Here is a 17,500-nt window from a genome sequence, read left to right on the forward strand (position 1 = left end):
GGTAGAACACCTATCGATGTCAAGAGTGTTAATAGAACACCAACTATGTCAGGAGTGTTAATAGAACACCTATCTATGTCAGGAGTGTTAATAGAACACCTATCTATGTCAGAATTGTTAATAGAACACCTATATACGTAAGGAGTGTTAATAGAACACCTATCTATGTCAGGAGTGTTAGTAGAACACCAACTATGTCAGGAGTGTTAATAGAACACCTATCTATGTCAGGAGTGTTAATAGAACACCTATCTATGTCAGGAGTGTTAGTAGAACACCTATCTATGTCAAGAGTGCTAGTGGAACACCAACTATGTCAGGAGTGTTAATAGAACACCTATCTATGTCAGGAGTGTTAGTAGAACACCTATCTATGTCAAGAGTGCTAGTGGAACACCAACTATGTCAGGAGTGTTGGTAGAACACCTATCGATGTCAAGAGTGTTAATAGAACACCAACTATGTCAGGAGTGTTAATAGAACACCTATCTATGTCAGGAGTGTTAATAGAACACCTATCTATGTCAAGAGTGCTAGTGGAACACCAACTATGTCAGGAGTGTTGGTAGAACACCTATCGATGTCAAGAGTGTTAATAGAACACCAACTATGTCAGGAGTGTTAATAGAACACCTATCTATGTCAGGAGTGTTAGTAGAACGCCAACTATGTCAGGAATGTTAATAGAACACCTATCTATGTCAGGAGTGTTAATAGAACACCTATCTATGTCAGGAGTGTTAGTAGAACACCTATCTATGTCAAGAGTGTTAATAGAACACCTATCTATGTCAGGAGTGTTGGTAGAACACCTATCGATGTCAAGAGTGTTAATAGAACGCCAACTATGTCAGGAGTGTTAATAGAACACCTATCTATGTCAGGAGTGTTAATAGAACACCTATCTATGTCAGGAGTGTTAGTAGAACACCTATCTATGTCAAGAGTGTTAGTAGAACACCTATCTATGTCAGGAGTGTTAGTAGAACACCTATCTATGTCAAGAGTGTTAATAGAACACCTATCTATGTCAAGAGTGTTAGTAGAACACCAGCTATGTCAGGAGTGTTAGTAGAACACCTATCTATGTCAAGAGTGTTAGTAGAACACCAGCTATGTCAGGAGTGTTAGTAGAACACCAGCTATGTCAGGAGTGTTAGTAGAACACCTATCTATGTCAAGAGTGTTAGTAGAACACCTATCTATGTCAGGAGTGTTAGTAGAACACCTATCTATGTCAGGAGTGTTAGTAGAACACCTATCTATGTCAGGAGTGTTAGTAGAACACCAACTATGTAGAACACCTCAGCAACGTGGCCTACATGTGATCAAATGAGTTGGGTCTAGTGGGCTAACCCATATAGGATGTCATGTTGTGCTGGGGCACTACATAGTTGTCCCAAATGTCAACTTGTTCCTATATTGTGCATTTTTATGGTCAGAGCCCTATGGGTCGTGGTAAAAGGTAGTGCACTATATAGGGAATGTTGTGCCATTGGGCCCTGGTCAAAAGTAGTGCACTATATAGGGAATGTTGTGCCATTGGGCCCTGGTCAAAAGTAGTGCACTATATAGGGAATAGAGCACCATTTAGGGCAGTATCACTGCTCTCTCATTATGTAAGTGAATGCATTTATAGAGGCTGTTTCTGCTGTGTCTGGACTTTCTACTGCTCAAGAGCAACAAACAGTGGCTTCCACAACACACAGCAAAATAAGTTTACAACGGACAAGCTCACACAGGGTATCTCTTTCCACCTCATCGAGTTCCAAGTGTCATATCACTTCAAGATTACAGTGATTAAACACTGTATTCTCCCCACACATGAGTGATAGACTTATGGATGACAGTTGACAGTTTGTTGTATAGTGATAACATGACTGTGTGTAGTGTAGTTATACCATGACTGTGTGTTGTGTAGTTGTATAGTTATAACATGACTGTGTGTGGTGTAGTTGTATAGTTATAACATGACTGTGTGTTGTGTAGTTGTGTCGTTATAACATGACTGTGTGTTGTGTAGTTATAACATGACTGTGTGTTGTGTAGTTGTGTAGTTATAACATGACTGTGTGTTGTGTAGTTGTATAGTTATAACATGACTGTGTGTTGTGTAGTTGTGTCGTTATAAAATGACTGTGTGTTGTGTAGTTGTATAGTTATAACATGACTGTGTGTTGTGTAGTTGTGTAGTTATAACATGACTGTGTGTTGTGTAGTTGTATAGTTATAACATGACTGTGTGTTGTGTAGTTGTGTCGTTATAAAATGACTGTGTTGTGTAGTTGTATAGTTATAACATGACTGTGTGTTGTGTAGTTGTGTAGTTATAACATGACTGTGTGTTGTGTAGTTATAACAGGACTGTGTGTGGTGTAGTTGTATAGTTATAACATGACTGTGTGTTGTGTAGTTGTGTCGTTATAACATGACTGTGTGTTGTGTAGTTGTATAGTTATAACATGACTGTGTGTTGTGTAGTTGTGTCGTTATAACATGACTGTGTGTTGTGTAGTTGTGTCGTTATAACATGACTGTGTGTAGGGTAGTTGTATAGTTATAACATGACTGTGTGTAGGGTAGTTGTATAGTTATAACATGACTGTGTGTAGTTGTATAGTTATAACATGACTGTGTGTAGTTGTATAGTTATAACATGACTGTGTGTTGTGTAGTTGTGTCGTTATAACATGACTGTGTGTTGTGTAGTTGTGTCGTTATAACATGACTGTGTGTTGTGTAGTTGTATAGTTATAACATGACTGTGTGTTGTGTAGTTGTGTAGTTATAACATGACTGTGTGTTGTGTAGTTGTATAGTTATAACATGACTGTGTTGTGTAGTTGTATAGTTATAACATGACTGTGTGTTGTGTAGTTGTATAGTTATAACATGATTGTGTGTTGTGTAGTTATAACAGGAATGTGTGTTGTGTAGTTATAACATGACTGTGTGTTGTGTAGTTGTATAGTTATAACATGACTGTGTGTTGTGTAGTTGTGTCGTTATAACAGGACTGTGTGTTGTGTAGTTGTATAGTTATAACATGACTGTGTGTTGTGTAGTTGTGTCGTTATAACATGACTGTGTGTTGTGTAGTTGTGTCGTTATAACATGACTGTGTGTTGGGTAGTTGTATAGTTATAACATGACTGTGTGTTGTGTAGTTTTGTAGTTATAACATGACTGTGTGTTGTGTAGTTGTATAGTTATAACAGGACTGTGTGTTGTGTAGTTGTATAGTTATAACATGACTGTTGTGTAGTTGTATAGTTATAACATGACTGTGTGTTGTGTAGTTGTATAGTTATAACATGACTGTGTGTTGTGTAGTTGTGTAGTTATAACATGACTGTGTGTTGTGTAGTTGTAACATGACTGTGTGTTGTGTAGTTGTGTAGTTATAACATGACTATGTGTTGTGTAGTTGTATAGTTATAACATGACTGTGTGTTGTGTAGTTATAACATGACTGTGTGTTGTGTAGTTGTGTAGTTATAACATGACTGTGTGTTGTGTAGTTGTATAGTTATAACATGACTGTGTGTTGTGTAGTTGTATAGCTATAACATGACTGTGTGTTGTGTAGTTGTATAGCTATAACATGACTGTGTGTTGTGTAGTTGTATAGCTATAACATGACTGTGTGTTGTGTAGTTGTATAGTTATAACATGACTGTGTGTTGTGTAGTTGTATAGTTATAACATGACTGTGTGTTGTGTAGTTGTATAGTTACAACATGACTGTGTGTTGTGTAGTTGTGTCGTTACAACATGACTGTGTGTTGTGTAGTTGTGTCGTTATAACATGCCTGTTTGTAGGGAGGGGGGTTTGTTTCTTCCTCATCTGGAGTTATTGGGGGAGGGTTCTTTCTTTAGATCATGCTTTTGGAAATTGACATTTAAAAACAATGTTTTGCGTGTGTGTGTGTGTGTGTGTGTGTGTGTGTGTCAGGTTAAGTGTTAGAGGAATTGCTTATGTTTAATGTCATGCTAAAGATATTCTCCGCCAGGAGCTCGGTGGTGAAAAGCATCAACATCATATCAATCCCAATTCCTTTCCCCTCATTCTCTCTCATCTCTCTCATCTCTTCCTGTTGTCCTCTTTCTCCTCCTTATCACGCAGTTCATAATCGTCTCACTGCTCTGTAATGTGTTTTTTACGAGGCGAGGAGTCCTCGGCCTCAGAGATGGAAATCATATTCCACTGCTCACCACAACAACTCTAACAGTCTGAGAAGACTCACACCCTCACTAGCGGATATAGATAACACACACCCTCACTGGCGGATGGAGAAGACCCACTCCCTCACTAATGGACAGAGAAGACACACCCCCTCACTAACGGACAGAGAAGACCCACCCCCTCACTAACGGACAGAGAAGACCCACACCCTCACTAATAGACAGAGAAGATCCACTCCCTCACTAATAGACAGAGAAGACCCACTCCCTCACTAATAGACAGAGAAGACCCACTCCCTCACTAGCGGATAGAGAACTCACACCTTCACTAGCGGATATAGATAACACACACCCTCACTGGCGGATGGAGAAGACCCACTCCCTCACTAACGGACAGAGAAGACACACCCCCTCACTAACGGACAGAGAAGACCCACCCCCTCACTAACGGACAGAGAAGACCCACACCCTCACTAATGGACAGAGAAGACCCACTCCCTCACTAATGGACAGAGAAGACCCACTCCCTCACTAACAGACAGAGAAGACCCACTCCCTCACTAATAGACAGAGAAGACCCACTCCCTCACTAATAGACAGAGAAGACCCACTCCCTCACTAATAGACAGAGAAGACCCACTCCCTCACTAATAGACAGAGAAGACCCACTCCCTCACTAATAGACAGAGAAGACCCACTCCCTCACTAATAGACAGAGAAGACCCACTCCCTCACTAATGGACAGAGAAGACCCACTCCCTCACTAATGGACAGAGAAGACCCACTCCCTCACTAACAGACAGAGAAGACCCACTCCCTCACTAACGGACAGAGAAGACCCACTCCCTCACTAACAGACAGAGAAGACCCACCCTCACTAACAGACAGAGAAGACCCACTCCCTCACTAACAGACAGAGAAGACCCACTCCCTCACTAATGGACAGAGAAGACCCACTCCCTCACTAATGGACAGAGAGGACCCACTCCCTCACTAATGGACAGAGAAGACCCACTCCCTCACTAGCGGATAGAGAAGACCCACTCCCTCACTAGCGGATAGAGAAGACCCACTCCCTCACTAATGGACAGAGAAGACCCACTCCCTCACTAACGGACAGAGAAGACCCACACCCTCACTAACAGACAGAGAAGACACACCCTCACTAACGGACAGAGAAGACACACCCTCACTAACGGACAGAGAAGACACACCCTCACTAACAGACAGAGAAGACCCACACCCTCACTAACAGACAGAGAAGACACACCCTCACAGACAGAGAAGACACACCCTCACTAACAGACAGAGAAGACACACCCTCACTAACAGACAGAGAGGACCCACTCCCTCACTAATGGCTAGAAGTAGTCCATCTGAGAACAGAAGGGAGGAGGAAGAACAATAAATCCACCCTGTATTCCCTATATAGTGTGCTACTCTTTACCAGAGGCATATGGGCCATGGTCGGAAGCCACTATAAAGGTAATAGCGTGCTATTTGGGAAGCAGAGATTGTTGTGAGTGTAGTGAGCCCAATGGCGTTGAGGATCTGTCTCTCAGTGACATTAAACTGTAGAGAGATTGTTGTGAGTGTAGTGAGGATCTGTCTCTCAGTGACTTTAAACTGTAGAGAGATTGTTGTGAGTGTAGTGAGGATCTGTCTCTCAGTGACTTTAAACTGTAGAGAGATTGTTGTGAGTGTAGTGAGCCCAATGGCGTTGAGGATCTGTCTCTCAGTGACTTTAAACTGTAGAGAGATTGTTGCGAGTGTAGTGAGCCCAATGGCGTTGAGGATCTGTCTCTCAGTGACTTTAAACTGTAGAGAGATTTTTGCGAGTGTAGTGAGCCCAATGGCGTTGAGGATCTGTCTCTCAGTGACTTTAAACTGTAGAGAGATTGTTGCGAGTGTAGTGAGCCCAATGGCGTTGAGGATCTGTCTCTGTGACTTTAAACTGTAGAGAGATTGTTGTGAGTATTGAGACGCTTCACACCTTAACATACAACCACCTCCACCGTATTACGGAGAGGATAACACATCCTGTGTGTGTGTGTGTGTGTGTGTGTGTGTGTGTGTGTGTGTGTGTGTGTGTGTGTCGGGACAGGTGTTTTCAAGCATCAATGCATCCTTCTTGTCTTAACTGTGTGTCTCTGGTCAAAATGGTAACATACTGTAATTACCAATGGTTTTACTAATCCTCCCATGATGCTCCTCTACATTACAGTAATGTAGTTGAGAATGTTTTGTTACATTACAGTAATGTAGTTGAGAATGTTCCGTTACATTACAGTAATGTAGTTGAGAATGTTCCGTTACATTACAGTAATGTAGTTGAGAATGTTCCGTTACATTACAGTAATGTAGTTGAGAATGTTCCGTTACATTACAGTAATGTAGTTGAGAATGTTCCGTTACATTACAGTAATGTAGTTGAGAATGTTCCGTTACATTACAGTAATGTAGTTGAGAATGTTCCTCTACATTACAGTAATGTGTTTGAGAATGTTCCGTTACATTACAGTAATGTAGTTGAGAATGTTCCGTTACATTACAGTAATGTAGTTGAGAATGTTCCGTTACATTACAGTAATGTAGTTGAGAATGTTCCTCTACATTACAGTAATGTAGTTGAGAATGTTCCGTTACATTACAGTAATGTAGTTGAGAATGTTCCGTTACATTACAGTAATGTAGTTGAGAATGTTCCTCTACATTACAGTAATGTGTTTGAGAATGTTCCGTTACATTACAGTAATGTAGTTGAGAATGTTCCGTTACATTACAGTAATGTAGTTGAGAATGTTCCGTTACATTACAGTAATGTAGTTGAGAATGTTCCTCTACATTACAGTAATGTAGTTGAGAATGTTCCGTTACATTACAGTAATGTAGTTGAGAATGTTCCTCTACATTACAGTAATGTAGTTGATAATGTTCTGTTACATTACAGTAATGTAGTTGAAAGTGTTCTGTTACATTACAGTAATGTAGTTGAGAGTGTTCCGTTACATTACAGTAATGTAGTTGAGAGTGTTCTGTTACATTACAGTAATGTAGTTGAGAATGTTCTGTTACATTACAGTAATGTAGTTGAGATCATCACTGTGCTCCTCAGTATCTCTGGGCTGTAGTTATTATTTAAACTATAATATCATCTATTCTATGTGGTCCTCAGTATCTCTGGGCTGTAGTTATTATTTAAACTATAATATCATCTATTCTCTGTGCTCCTCAGTGTCTCTGGGCTGTAGTTATTATTTAAACTACAATATCATCTATTCTCTGTGCTCCTCAGTGTCTCTGGGCTGTAGTTATTATTTAAACTACAATATCATCTATTCTATGTGGTCCTCAGTATCTCTGGGCTGTAGTTATTATTTAAACTATAATATCATCTATTCTCTGTGGTCGGTGCTCAGTATCTCTGGGCTGTAGTTATTATTTAAACTACAATATCATCTATTCTATGTGGTCTGTGATCCTCAGTATCTCTGGGCTGTAGTTATTATTTAAACTATAATATCATCTATTCTCTGTGCTCCTCAGTATCTCTGGGCTGTAGTTATTATTAAACTACAATATCATCTATTCTATGTGGTCTGTGCTCAGTATCTCTGGGCTGTAGTTATTATTTAAACTACAATATCATCTATTCTCTGTGCTCCTCAGTATCCCTGGGCTGTAGTTATTATTTAAACTACAATATCATCTATTCTCTGTGCTCCTCAGTATCTCTGGGCTGTAGTTATTATTTAAACTACAATATCATCTATTCTATGTGGTCGGTGCTCCTCAGTGTCTCTGGGCTGTAGTTATTATTAAACTATAATATCATCTATTCTATGTGGTCTCTGCTCCTCATTATCTCTGGGCTGTAGTTATTATTTAAACTACAATATCATCTATTCTCTGTGCTCCTCAGTGTCTCTGGGCTGTAGTTATTATATAAACTATAATATCATCTATTCTCTGTGGTCTCTGCTCCTCATTATCTCTGGGCTGTAGTTATTATTTAAACTACAATATCATCTATTCTCTGTGCTCCTCAGTATCCCTGGGCTGTAGTTATTATTTAAACTACAATATCATCTATTCTCTGTGCTCCTCAGTATCTCTGGGCTGTAGTTATTATTTAAACTATAATATCATCTATTCTATGTGCTCCTCAGTATCTCTGGGCTGTAGTTATTATTAAACTATAATATCATCTATTCTATGTGGTCTGTGATCCGTAGGGAAACGGTTCAAATGTTCTGGGGGTCTGGGTGTGAATTCATTTTGGTTTATTTTGGATGGATTCATATTTTTTGGTTGTGATTGGGTCATTTATAAGTTATATTCTGCAACAATCAATGGTTATATGTTAATAATGTAATGAAAACATTATAAAGAGGATTGTTCCAGTCCGAGATCGACCCCCTGAAAGGTGTTTGTTGTTTTCTTTCAGATTCCAGGCCGACCTATGAGCTGTGAGAGGACGCAACTGAGGGTCAGTTCCACTCGCTGTGTGTGTGTGTGTGTGTGTGTGTGTGTGTGTGTGTGTGTGTGTGTGTGTGTGTGAGTGTGTGTGTCTAGCTAGTCTGTCCGAAAGGTACTCTTTTCCAACATCTGTTCTATAGGTCTGTTCTATAGGTCTGTTCTATAGGTCTGTTCTATAGGTCTGTTCTATAGGTCTGTTCTATATGTCTGTTCTATAGGTCTGTTCTATAGGTCTGTTCTATAGGTCTGTTCTATAGGTCTGTTCTATAGGTCTGTTCTAAAGGTCTGTTCTATAGGTCTGTTCTATAGGTCTGTTCTATAGGTCTGTTCTATAGGTCTGTTCTATAGGTATGTTCTATAGGTCTGTTCTATAGGTCTGTTCTATAGGTCTGTTCTATAGGTCTGTTCTATAGGTCTGTTCTATAGGTCTGTTCTATAGGTCTGTTCTATAGGTCTGTTCTATATGTCTGTTCTATAGGTCTGTTCTATAGGTCTGTTCTATAGGTCTGTTCTATAGGTCTGTTCTATAGGTCTGTTCTATAGGTCTGTTCAGTAGGTCTGTTCTATAGGTCTGTTCTATAGGTCTGTTCTATAGGTCTGTTCTATAGGTCTGTTCAGTTGGTCTGTTCTATAGGTCTGTTCTATAGGTCTGTTCTATAGGTCTGTTCTATAGGTCTGTTCTATAGGTCTGTTCTATAGGTCTGTTCTATAGGTCTGTTCAGTAGGTCTGTTCTATAGGTCTGTTCTATAGGTCTGTTCTATAGGTCTGTTCTATAGGTCTGTTCTATAGGTCTGTTCTATAGGTCTGTTCTATAGGTCTGTTCTATAGGTCTGTTCTATAGGTCTGTTCTATAGGTCTGTTCAGTAGGTCTGTTCAGTAGGTCTGTTCTAAAGGTCTGTTCTATAGGTCTGTTCTATAGGTCTGTTCTATAGATCTGTTCTATAGGTCTGTTCTATAGGTCTGTTCTATAGGTCTGTTCTATAGGTCTGTTCTATAGGTCTGTTCTATAGGTCTGTTCTATAGGTCTGTTCTATAGATCTGTTCTAAAGGTCTGTTCTATAGGTCTGTTCTATAGGTCTGTTCTATAGGTCTGTTCTATAGGTCTGTTCTATAGGTCTGTTCTATAGGTCTGTTCTATAGATCTGTTCTAAAGGTCTGTTCTATAGGTCTGTTCTATAGGTCTGTTCTATAGGTCTGTTCTATAGGTCTGTTCTATAGGTCTGTTCTATAGGTCTGTTCTATAGGTCTGTTCTATAGGTCTGTTCTATAGGTCTGTTCAGTAGGTCTGTTCTATAGGTCTGTTCTATAGGTCTGTTCTATAGGTCTGTTCTATAGGTCTGTTCAGTAGGTCTGTTCTATAGGTCTGTTCTATAGGTCTGTTCTATAGGTCTGTTCTATAGGTCTGTTCTATAGGTCTGTTCTATAGGTCTGTTCTATAGGTCTGTTCTATAGGTCTGTTCTATAGGTCTGTTCTATAGGTCTGTTCAGTAGGTCTGTTCTATAGGTCTGTTCTATAGGTCTGTTCTATAGGTCTGTAGTGGAGACCTCCAGAAGCCTGTCAGGAACTGTACTCTGTAGTGGAGACTTCCAGGAGCCTGTCAGGAACTGTACTCTGTAGTGGAGACCTCCAGGAGCCTGTCAGGAACTGTACTCTGTAGTGGAGACCTCCAGGAGCCTGTCAGGAACTGTACTCTGTAGTGGAGACCTCCAGGAGCCTGTCAGGAACTGTACTCTGTAGTGGAGGTAGAAGAGAAGAAGAAAAGTACAAGAAGCTGAATGTGTTGTTGCTCCCAGCCCCAAAATTGGACTCCTCCAGCTTTAGTGATTGGTGGACACCTTGTATGGGATCTTGTAGAATCTCTGTGGGGAGGTCTGGGTTCTGGTAGGTTCTCTGTGGAAGGGCTTGGTTCTGGTAGGTTCTCTGTGGGGAGGGCTTGGTTCTGTTAGGAACGCTGTGGGGAGGTCTTGGTTCTGGTAGGATCTATGTGGGGAGGTCTTGGTTCTGGTAGGTTCTCTGTGGGGAGGGCTTGGTTCTGTTAGGATCTTTGAGGGGAGGTCTGGGTTCTGTTAGGATCTCTCTGAGGAGGTCTGGGTTCTGGTAAGATCTCTGATGTGAGGTCTTGGTTCTGGTAGGATCTCTGTGGATAGGTCTTGGTTCTGGTAGGATCTCTCTGAGGAGGTCTGGTTCTGGTAGGATCTCTCTGAGGAGGTCTGGTTCTGGTAGGATCTCTCTGAGGAGGTCTGGTTCTGGTAGGATCCCTGAGGGGAGGTCTTGGTTCTGGTAGGATCTCTTTGGGCAGGTATTGGTTCTGGTAGGATCTCTGTGTGGACGTCTGGGTTCTGGTAGGATCTCTCTGAGGACGTAGTCTTGTAGGATCTCTGTGAGAAGGTCTTGGTTCTGCTAGGATCGCTGTGAGGAGTGCTGGGTTCTGGTAGGATCTCTGTGAGGAGGTCTGGGTTCTGGTAGGATCTCTGTGAGAAGTTCTGGGTTCTGCTAGGATCGCTGTGAGGAGTTCTGGGTTCTGGTAGGATCTCTGTGAGGAGGTCTGGGTTCTGGTAGGATCTCTTTGAGAAGGTCTTGGTTCTGGTAGGATCGCTGTGAGGAGGTCTTGGTTCTACTCGGATCGCTGTGAGGAGTTCTGGGTTCTGGTAGGATCGCTGTGAGGAGTGCTGGGTTCTGGTAGGATCTCTGTGAGGAGTGCTGGGTTCTGGTAGGATCTCTGTGAGGAGGTTTCATGTATGTTATCTGGTTCCTCTGATGACACCTCTTCTCTCTCACATGCCCTAATTGATGGGTTGGGTGTTTCTGCATGAAATATATGTTATTTCATTGTCTGATAAACAGTTCAATACAATCTATAAATATGCTTCCAAAAAATATAAGCATGATTAAACATTTTCTAAATCCTTCTCCTCTATGTGTCACAAAGTTGTAACAGTTTACAAGCAGTTTCTAATAGTCTAGTGAAATCATGAGTTGATGCACACTCAGAATACTTCTTCAGCCCTGAAGGAGGCACCGTGCGCTGAAACCTTGGTGTTTTATACTTCTTCAACCCTGAAGGAGGCACCGTGCGCTGAAACCTTGGTGTTTTATACTTCTTCAGCCCTGAAGGAGGCACCGTGCGCTGAAACCTTGGTGTTTTATACTTCTTCAGCCCTGAAGGAGGCACCGTGCGCTGAAACCTTGGTGATTTATACTTCTTCAGCCCTGAAGGAGGCACCGTCCGCTGAAACCTTGGTGTTTTATACTTCTTCAACCCTTAAGGAGGCACCGTGCGCTGAAACCTTGGTGTTTTATACTTCTTCAACCCTGAAGGAGGCACCGTGCGCTGAAACCTTGGTGTTTTATACTTCTTCAGCCCTGAAGGAGGCACCGTGAGCTGAAACCTTGGTGTTTTAAACTTCTTCAGCCCTGAAGGAGGCACCGTGCGCTGAAACCTTGGTGTTTTATACTTCTTCAACCCTGAAGGAGGCACCGTGCGCTGAAACCTTGGTGTTTTATACTTCTTCAGCCCTGAAGGAGGCACCGTGCGCTGAAACCTTGGTGTTTTATACTTCTTCAGCCCTGAAGGAGGCACCGTGCGCTGAAACCTTGGTGTTTTATACTTCTTCAACCCTGAAGGAGGCACCGTGCGCTGAAACCTTGGTGTTTTATACTTCTTCAGCCCTGAAGGAGGCACCGTGCGCTGAAACCTTGGTGTTTTATACTTCTTCAGCCCTGAAGGAGGCACCGTGCGCTGAAACCTTGGTGTTTTATACTTCTTCAGCCCTGAAGGAGGCACCGTCCGCTGAAACCTTGGTGTTTTATACTTCTTTAACCCTGAAGGAGGCACCGTGCGCTGAAACGTGGGTGTTCTATACTTCTTCAACCCTGAAGGAGGCACCGTGCGCTGAAACCTTGGTGTTCTATACTTCTTCAGCCCTGAAGGAGGCACCGTGCGCTGAAACGTGGGTGTTCTATACTTCTTCAGCCCTGAAGGAGGCACCGTGCGCTGAAACCTTGGTGTTTTATACTTCTTCAGCCCTGAAGGAGGCACCGTGCGCTGAAACCTTGGTGTTTTATACTTCTTCAACCCTGAAGGAGGCACCGTGCGCTGAAACCTTGGTGTTTTATACTTCTTCAACCCTGAAGGAGGCACCGTGCGCTGAAACGTGGGTGTTCTATACTTCTTCAACCCTGAAGGAGGCACCGTGCGCTGAAACCTTGGTGTTCTATACTTCTTCAACCCTGAAGGAGGCACCGTCCGCTGAAACCTTGGTGTTCTATACTTCTTCAACCCTGAAGTAGGCACCGTGCGCTGAAACCTTGGTGTTTTATACTTCTTCAACCCTGAAGGAGGCACCGTGCGCTGAAACGTGGGTGTTTTATACTTCTTCAGCCCTGAAGGAGGCACCGTGCGCTGAAACCTTGGTGTTTTATACTTCTTCAACCCTGAAGGAGGCACCGTGCGCTGAAACGTGGGTGTTTTATACTTCTTCAGCCCTGAAGGAGGCACCGTGCGCTGAAACCTTGGTGTTTTATACTTCTTCAACCCTGAAGGAGGCACCGTCCGCTGAAACCTTGGTGTTTTATACTTCTTCAGCCCTGAAGGAGGCACCGTGCGCTGAAACGTTGGTGTTTTATACTTCTTCAACCCTGAAGGAGGCACCGTCCGCTGAAACCTTGGTGTTTTATACTTCTTCAACCCTGAAGGAGGCACCGTGCGCTGAAACGTTGGTGTTCTATACTTCTTCAACCCTGAAGGAGGCACCGTGCGCTGAAACCTTGGTGTTTTATACTTCTTCAACCCTGAAGGAGGCACCGTGAGCTGAAACGTGGGTGTTTTATACTTCTTCAACCCTGAAGGAGGCAACGTGCGCTGAAACCTTGGTGTTTTATACTTCTTCAACCCTGAAGGAGGCACCGTGCGCTGAAACCTTGGTGTTTTATACTTCTTCAACCCTGAAGGAGGCACCGTGAGCTGAAACGTGGGTGTTTTATACTTCTTCAACCCTGAAGGAGGCACCGTGCGCTGAAACGTTGGTGTTTTATACTTCTTCAACCCTGAAGGAGGCACCGTGCGCTGAAACCTTGGTGTTTTATACTTCTTCAACCCTGAAGGAGGCACCGTGCGCTGAAACGTTGGTGTTTTACTCCCATTGATATGTACTTGACTGTTGGTTATCAGCAGAACTCCTCAATGGAGACGTTTCCAGGGCTTGTTTCAGTCCAGGTTTGTGTATCTTGGAATCTGGACATTATTTGTTAGAGGTGCATTTTTATGGAGAAGGTGTTCGGGGGGACTGCTTTGTGATGTACAGTTTGAGGGGGACAGATTTGTGTGTAGCACGCGTTGCCAGTCAGGCAGACCATTGTGCATTCTGCTACACGACTGTAATTCATCCTGGGTTTGTTGAGGGACTTTAAGTCTAAAATGGCTGCTATGATGAATGTTCTGATGTTGCTATTCATGCTGTGTCATCAGTCACCAGTCCTGCCCCCCCCCCTGGCCCCCTCCTGCCTCCTCGCTCCCCCTCTTCCCTCCTCCCTCCTGCCTCTTCCCTCCCCTTCTTCCTGCCAGCACCCTCCTCCCTCCGGCCTCTTCCTTCCTTGAGCCCCCCCCCCCCCCCCTCTTCCCTCCAGCCTACTTCATTTGATTCTAATTATCCTAAATAATAAACACTATTTACAACCGGATCGGAAATGAGCATAACCTTGATTATTATCCCAAATTGGATGTGTTGTTTAATTCTACTGTTGTTGTATGTATCTGTAGCAGGCCAGCGGTATTTTCTACTGTTGTTGTATGTATCTGTAGCTGGCCAGAGGTATTTTCTACTGTTGTTGTATGTATCTGTAGCTGGCCAGAGGTATTTTCTACTGTTGTTGTATGTATCTGTAGCAGGCCAGCTGTATTTTCTACTGTTGTTGTATGTATCTGTAGCAGGCCAGCTGTATTTTCTACTGTTGTTATATGTATCTGTAGCAGGCCAGCGGTATTTTCTACTGTTGTTGTATGTATCTGTTTCAGGCCAGAGTTATTTTCTACTGTTGTTGTATGTATCTGTTTCAGGCCAGCTGTATTTTCTACTGTTGTTGTATGTATCTGTGGCAGGCCAGCTGTATTTTCTACTGTTGTTGTATGTATCTGTAGCAGGCCAGAGTTATTTTCTACTGTTGTTGTATGTATCTGTGGCAGGCCAGCTGTATTTTCTACTGTTGTTGTATGTATCTGTGGCAGGCCAGAGTTATTTTCTACTGTTGTTGTAGGTATCTGTAGCAGGCCAGTGGTATTTTCTACTGTTGTTGTATGTATCTGTAGCAGGCCAGAGTTATTTTCTACTGTTGTTGTAGGTATCTGTAGCAGGCCAGAGGTATTTTCTACTGTTGTTGTGTGTATCTGTAGCAGGCCAGAGGTATTTTCTACTGTTGTTGTAGGTATCTGTAGCAGGCCAGAGGTATTTTCTACTGTTGTTGTATGTATCTGTAGCAGGCCAGAGGTATTTTCTACTGTTGTTGTATGTATCTGTAGTAGGCCAGAGTTATTTTCTACTGTTGTTGTAGGTATCTGTAGCAGGCCAGTGGTATTTTCTACTGTTGTTGTATGTATCTGTAGCAGGCCAGAGGTATTTTCTACTGTTGTTGTAGGTATCTGTAGCTGGCCAGAGGTATTTTCTACTGTTGTTGTATGTATCTGTGGCAGGCCAGAGGTATTTTCTACTGTTGTTGTATGTATCTGTAGCAGGCCAGAGTTATTTTCTACTGTTGTTGTAGGTATCTGTAGCAGGCCAGAGGTATTTTCTACTGTTGTTGTATGTATCTGTGGCAGGCCAGCTGTATTCTACTGTTGTTGTGGGTATCTGTAGCAGGCCAGAGGTATTTTCTACCTTTGTTGTATGTATCTGTAGCAGGCCAGAGTTATTTTCTACTGTTGTTGTAGGTATCTGTAGCAGGCCAGAGGTATTTTCTACTGTTGTTGTGTGTATCTGTAGCAGGCCAGAGTTATTTTCTACTGTTGTTGTATGTATCTGTGGCAGGCCAGAGGTATTTTCTACTGTTGTTGTATGTATCTGTAGCAGGCCAGAGTTATTTTCTACTGTTGTTGTAGGTATCTGTAGCAGGCCAGAGGTATTTTCTACTGTTGTTGTATGTATCTGTAGCAGGCCAGAGGTATTTTCTACTGTTGTTGTATGTATCTGTGGCAGGCCAGAGGTGTTTTCTACTGTTGTTGTATGTATCTGTAGTAGGCCAGAGGAATTTTCTACTGTTGTTGTAGGTATCTGTAGCAGGCCAGAGGTATTTTCTACTGTTGTTGTATGTATCTGTGGCAGGCCAGAGTTATTTTCTACTGTTGTTGTATGTGTGTGTGGCAGGCCAGAGGTATTTTCTTCTGTTGTTGTATGTATCTGTAGCAGGCCAGAGGTATTTTCTACTGTTGTTGTATGTATCTGTGGCAGGCCAGAGGTATTTTCTACTGTTGTTGTATGTATCTGTGGCAGGCCAGAGGTATTTTCTACTGTTGTTGTATGTATCTGTGGCAGGCCAGCTGTATTCTACTGTTGTTGTGGGTATCTGTAGCTGGCCAGAGGTATTTTCTACTGTTGTTGTATGTATCTGTAGCAGGCCAGAGTTATTTTCTACTGTTGTTGTAAGTATCTGTAGCAGGCCAGAGTTATTTTCTACTGTTGTTGTATGCATCTGTAGCAGGCCAGAGGTATTTTCTACTGTTGTTGTATGTATCTGTAGCAGGCCAGAGGTATTTTCTACTGTTGTTGTATGTATCTGTAGCAGGCCAGAGGTATTTTCTACTGTTGTTGTATGTGTGTGTGGCAGGCCAGCTGTATTTTCTACTGTTGTTGTATGTGTGTGTGGCAGGCCAGCTGTATTTTCTACTGTTGTTGTATGTATCTGTAGCAGGCCAGAGTTATTTTCTACTGTTGTTGTATGTGTGTGTGGCAGGCCAGCTGTTGTTGTATGTATCTGTGGCAGGCCAGAGGTATTTTCTACTGTTGTTGTATGTGTGTGTGGCAGGCCAGCTGTTGTTGTATGTATCTGTGGCAGGCCAGCGGTATTTTCTACTGTTGTTGTGTGTGTGTGTGCAGGCCAGCTGTATTTTCTACTGTTGTTGTATGTATCTGTAGCAGGCCAGAGTTATTTTCTACTGTTGTTGTATGTGTGTGGCAGGCCAGCTGTTGTTGTATGTATCTGTGGCAGGCCAGAGGTATTTTCTACTGTTGTTGTATGTGTGTGTGGCAGGCCAGCTGTTGTTGTATGTATCTGTGGCAGGCCAGCGGTATTTTCTACTGTTGTTGTGTGTATCTGTAGCAGGCCAGCGGTATTTTCTACTGTTGTTGTATGTATCTGTGGCAGGCCAGCGGTATTTTCTACTGTTGTTGTATGTATCTGTAGCAGGCCAGAGGTATTTTCTACTGTTGTTGTGTGTATCTGTAGCTGGCCAGATGTATTTTCTACTGTTGTTGTATGTATCTGTAGCAGGCCAGATGTATTTTCTACTGTTGTTGTATGCATCTGTAGCTGGCCAGATGTATTTTCTACTGTTGTTGTATGTATCTGTAGCTGGCCAGAGGTATTTTCTACTTTTATATGTATCTGTAGCAGGCCAGATGTATTTTCTACTGTTGTTGTATGTATCTTTAGCTGGCCAGAGGTTTTTCTACTTTTATATGTATCTGTAGCAGGCCAGATGTATTTTCTACTGTTGTTGTAGGTATCTGTAGCAGGCCAGAGGTATTTTCTACTGTTGTTGTATGTATCTGTAACAGGCCAGATGTATTTTCTACTGTTGTTGTATGTATCTGTGGCAGGCCAGCTGTATTTTCTACTGTTGTTGT

Source organism: Oncorhynchus masou, chromosome 14, assembly GCF_036934945.1.
Source record: "Oncorhynchus masou masou isolate Uvic2021 chromosome 14, UVic_Omas_1.1, whole genome shotgun sequence".
NCBI classification, from domain to species: domain Eukaryota; kingdom Metazoa; phylum Chordata; class Actinopteri; order Salmoniformes; family Salmonidae; genus Oncorhynchus; species Oncorhynchus masou.